Here is a 6,108-nt window from a genome sequence, read left to right on the forward strand (position 1 = left end):
CATCACATTGATGCTGAAGTTCAAGCTTCTCCCATGTACCAGGGGGTAAACAATTAATATTAAAACAATGTATTACTTCTAGGTTCAGTGATATATGAATGTATGAATGAATATGCATTGTTTTGACAAGTCTTGCATAACCTTATGGAAGGTATTGAGATCAGTATACTACTAGACCGATAGGGCAAAGACCCATGTTGTATCCACACGACTAAGTTGAGCTCAAGGAGCTCTCACTTGGATTCGTGAGATACGGATATGCCAAGTCTTGAAAACTTGAACTTGATGTTCTAATTAAGGCCCTGAGGAGACTTTCACGATATATGTTAAGTCGTGGAGACTTGAGAGTCGTTGTTGCAAACTATGACCCTAAGTGGTCTATGTATTCTCATAAGTTTATACTTGATTTGATTTGAATGCTTTTCTTTTAGACCAGCAATGGTTCTGACCTCGTTTAATGGAGAATACAGATATGAAACCTGTAATGCGATATGCGAAGTAAAGTGACATCGAGTTTCAGGATTTCTCTAGACCGTGTTGTACCACTTTTTTTATAAAAATCAGTTTCATATAATACTCTTTTCTAAGCAGTGACGTTTGTAATAAGCAACTCATTCTTTATAAATGAAACACTTTGGTGGTCAATGAGTGTTTGGCCATATACATGTGACTTGCCTGGTGTTTTTTAAAATCAATGGCTCATTATCGTCTATTTCTGCTGCTAAAAACCTTTTGTAAGTTTCGCTGCAAAGAAAAAAAAAGAAATCTATGAATTTTTTACCAAGTAATGTTTAAAAAATCCAGGGCATTACAGAATTGGTATCAGAGCCTATGTCTGAGAAACCTGGTTCAAGATTCGTCATGTTTGCAGTATTGTAGTGTAAGTATATTTTTAAACTTTCTAATCGAGTAAATCCTTGTCAAACTATAAATGACAACCCATGATTCACAAGACTACTGCTATCGATGCCGAATCATGTATGATGAATGGTTGTACCCATATGAATTCGAAGATTGTGAGTTTTGTGGTGAAGAGCGGCATTCCGTCAACAAATGTCAAAGGAAATACACCATCGATTTGGGTCGATGGGCATCATGTGGTCTTAAAGATGAGACCTCGCACATCTGTGGACCCCATCACTCGAGTGTGGGGAGTAGCAGTACCCCCATCGACTTCGGTAGGATCACCAAGTTTAGGAGGCAATGACTGAATATTCCCTACAAAATTCTATCACTCGCCAAGCTATCACCTGACATCATGTACACATAGCCTAGCTATATCACCCGAATGAAGGACACAACTCCTTTTATTCGCTCATTCTGATCTCAGATTCTCTGAGTCATAATGATGTCATGTCACCAAATGGACGGACAACCCCAACCTACCCATCAGTTTCACTTGAGAGTGTGGAAGTGCCGCCTGAGCCAACTACAACTGTGCCTATGCCAAGGCGATATGGCAATCGATGAGCCTATCTGAGTCTGTTTACGTCAAAAAAGAAACTCAATTCTTAAAAACTGGTTATGTTTGGGGTCGACAGACTTGTATGTATGGTTTTCATTGCCAATGTTCGATAGTGTAGTGTGATACTTGTATTTAAGGGCAATGTATGTTTATTGTGATGAAATGTATATATACAAGTAAAGGAAATTTTACTTTTCTATATATATCGAGAAACTGAACTACGTTGTTTGTATGTGATTAAATAAATAACTCATAGGACAAGGAGAACTGCATCGAGCGAGGAGTCCCACACGCAGGAATTCCTACTAGAGACTCTCAACAACCTTGTAACTGCTATTTGTGAGACGAGACAAGAACCAACCCTGACTCGCAATGAAAGCTCAAGAGGAATAACATATGAGAAGTTTCTCAAACTCAACCCACTGGTCTTCGCCGGTAGAGCCGATCCAAAACTTGTTGAAAGTTGGATCGAGGAAATATAATATGCATTCCAGGTATTGGGAGTGCCAGAGGACAGAAAGACCAACTTCATTATGTATAGGCTGAAGGATAACACAAAGATCATCCAGTTCTCACAACACGAAATCATTCATTGGGATGATTTTCGGAAAACATTTATGGACAATTACTTCTCTGTGCACTCCAGAAACAAGAAAAAGATGGAGTTTTTGGAATTAGAGCATGGTGGTATGAGCCTTATCGACTATACCACCAAATTTTAGAATCTTGCGCGGTACTGCTCTTAGTTATTTGAGACTGACCAGGAGAGGGCTGACAAGTACATACATGGATTATCGAAAGGTCTACGGTCTTGCATTATAACTAGCATGCTCCAGACTTTCCAAGCTGTTGTGGTGACATCTTCAAAGATCCAAACTAATTGGGAGCGATCAAAAGTGATCGCAAGGAAGAGGTTGATAGTGAATAATGAGAACCAAAAGAGGACATTCCCGAGTGAGCAAGGATCATGACCATCCTTTCGTAAGAGAGAGTTCCGAAGAAAGAACTCTATTCTGCAGGTTGTGAGGCCGCCACCAAGGCAAAAAGCGGTTCAACATAACCAGAAGTATAACTCTAACTGCCAGAAGTATTGCACGAACCACCTCGAAAGACCGTGTCCTCGCGACATAGGTGGTTGTATTTATTATGGCAAAGTAGGTCACTATGTGAGGGATTGTGCCAAGAAGGCTGCAGATGAACAAAAGGGGAGTACCGGATCAGCTGGACCCTCTTAATGAGCATAGCAGCACCCTCAGTTTCAATGATCGCCACCTAGAACGAAATAAAGACCTATGGCAGGTCGTGTGTATGTTGTAACTACCAAACAAGTAGCAAATGATGACCTAATTGAAAACACCGTACCTCTTAATAAACATGTCGCTTATATCTTGTTTGATTATGGTGCTACTCATACTTTCATCTCTAATGATTTCACCAAACAACTTCATGCTTCGATGGAATCGGTAGACAAATTGATAAAAGTATACAATCCACTAGGTTCACGCACCAAATGTATCAGATGTGTAAAGAACCTGAATATAGAGATAATTGTTCAACATTTGCCTACTAGTGCCATCTCACTCGATATAGTATAGTACGATGTCATTCTCATAATGAATTGGTTAGCCCAGAACCATTCTAAGATTTTATGCAACGAGGGCAGGGTCATACTATCTCGATCGGGATTACTTAAGGTGGAATACTGGTTATCCAAGCCTATCCCGTAGAAATGAGTCATACCAGCATTAAAGGTACAAAAATACCTTAAGAAGGGTTGTGTAGCCTTTCTAGTAAGTCTCTTGGCAAAATGACCAACTGTCACACCTCTTGAGAGTTTGAAAGTGGTGTGAGAGTTTCCCAATATATTTCCTGACGAGCTATCAGGACTCCCTCCACTTCGTGAGGTTGAATTTAGAATTCAATCCTTACCAGGAACTGTGCCAATTTCAAAAGCCCCTTATCGAATGGCGACAGCAGAGCTCTGTGAGCTAAAGTGCCAGTTGGAAGAACTGATGGAACATGGATTCATCTGTCCGAGTGTGTCACCTTGGGGAACACCCGTGCTATTTATAAAGAAAAAAGATAGATCATTACGTTTATGCATCGATTATAAGATGCTTAACCAGACAACCATCAAGAACAAATATCCATTGCCTCAGATTGAGGATCTATTCGATCAACTCAGAACAACGAGAGTATTCTCTAAGATCGACCTCAGGTCTAGGTATCATCAACTTAGAGTTAAGGAGGAGGATATATCCATGATGGCCTTTAAAACGAGATATGACCATTATGAGTTCGTGGTAATGCCTTTTGAACTCACTAATGCGCCTGCTGCTTTTATGAACCTGATGAATCGACTATTCAGGCCCTATTTGGACACCTTTGTCATCGTCTTCATCGAAGATATCCTCATCTACTCTAAGAACAAAGAGCAACACTGAGAGCACTTAAGGATTGTCTTAAAAACCCTTTAAGAGAATCAACTTTATGTCAAATTCTCAAAATATGAATTCTGGCTCGACAAAGTAATGTTCCTTGGGCACGTGATCTTGAAAGATGGTATAGCAGTAGATCCTGCAAAAGTAGAAGTTGTCTTAGATTGAAAATAGTCAGAGAATATCACAGATGTTCGCAACTTCTTAGGCCTTGTAGGATACTATCAAAAGTTTATACAGTACTTCTCCCGAATTGCCTTACCTATGATGAAATTATTGAAAAAGGGAATTAAGTTCAAATAGAATGACTAGTGTAAGGAGTGTTTTGAGATTCTGAAACAGAGGCTTACTACGACCCCTGTCATTGCCTTACCTTCTGGTCAAGGAAGCTTTGTGGCTTACATTGATGCCTTAGGAACGAGTCTATGTTACGTGTTGATACAACACGAAAAGTGATCACATATACGTCACAACAGTTAAGGACCACCAGTACATCGAACTGAAAGCAAGGGCTGAAAAGGATAACACTTTCTTTCAGTTAAAAGAAGATGTAGGTATATGGATGAAAGAAAGGCTATGGATCCCAAATAACCTTGATATAAGATAAGCGACACTCCAGAAAGTGCACAATAGTAAATACACTATCCACCCTGGAGGTACAAAAATGTTCTGAGATTTATAGAGAAAATACTAGTCGAGGGGTACGAAGAAGGACGTGACTACTTTTGTCTCAAGGTGTTTAACCTGCCAGCAAGTCAAAATAGAACATCAGCGACCTTGCGGTATGATACAACAAATCAAAATTCTATAATAAAAATGAGAGGACATTACAATGAATTTCATCGTAGGATTACATCGATCCAAGAGACATCACTATTCGATATGAGTGATTGTAGACAGACTCACTAAGTCTGTTCACTTTCTGCCAATTAACACCAGATTTTTGACATAAAATTTGGCAGAACTTTATTTTTGGAAAATCGTCAGACTTCATAGAGTGTCAATATCTATTATCTCTGACCGGTGTCAAAAAATTTATAGTGATTCAATCATGCATATATGTGTTCTAAGGTTGTCAAATTTTTTTTATAGTTATTCAATCAAGCATATATGTGTTCTAAGGCTGTCAATAAAAGTTATAGTGATTCGATCATGCATATATGTGTTGTAAGGTTGTCAAAAAAAATTCATAGTGATTCAATCATGCAAATATATGTTCTAATTTTGCCAAAAAAAATTTGTAGTGATTCAATCATGCATATATGTGTTATAAGGTTGTCAAAATAATTTCATAGTGATGAAATCATGCTTATATGTGTTCTAAGGTTGTCAAAAAACTTTCATAGAGATTCAATCATACATATATGTATTATAAGGCAGTCAGAAAATTTAATAGTACTTCAATCATGCATATATGTGTTCTAAGGTTGTCAAAAAAATTTCATGCTGATTCAATTATTTAAATATATGTTCTAAGGCTGTAAAAAAAAATTCATAGTGATTCAATCATGCATTATGTGTTGTAAGGCTGCAAAAAAAAATTCATACTGATTCAATCATGCATATATGTGTTCTAATGCTATCAATAAAATTTTATAGTGATTCAATCATGCATATACTAGCTTGAAATCTAACGATATGAAACTAATGACATGAAACTTTATACCTGACGGGCACCGGAGCTCAAGTTGAATGCAGACGAAGTTTTCATGTCCCAAAAAAAGTTGTACATCTCATTATGGACAAGGTTGTGAGTGACTTTATGTAAAAAGTTATGCATTATGTCCTAAAGAAGCTAGCGAACACCATCCCAAGAAATAGTAGGGTCAATCGGACGCTGGGAGTTGATAGTGGCGGGAGAACTCTGAGAGCCCAGGTTGCAGGCGGCAACGACTGGTGTGGTGTTCATATTACTCACAAACTCAAACACATGACCTTTTTTAGGTTCACCGGTTGTAATCACCCATGCTGCAGGATCAAAAGGCGGATGCTGAGTGGAGTCATGACCATATCGCTCTACCATCTGTTGCATATGAATTGGTACACATTAATAATCGACTATCGATATACACTATTTATAAGATAAGTATTGGACAAGTGACAATGAAATACTTACAGTCGACTATCGATATACACTATTTCAATGAGTTGTTGTGTGTCAGACTGAGAAGACCCAGCATCCGGCATTGTCTCGTGATGTGTATA

The sequence above is a fragment of the Nuphar pumila genome, chromosome 7 (genome assembly GCF_984573655.1).
Source record: "Nuphar pumila chromosome 7, dmNupPumi1.hap1.1, whole genome shotgun sequence".
In the NCBI taxonomy this organism is placed as follows: Eukaryota; Viridiplantae; Streptophyta; class Magnoliopsida; order Nymphaeales; family Nymphaeaceae; genus Nuphar; species Nuphar pumila.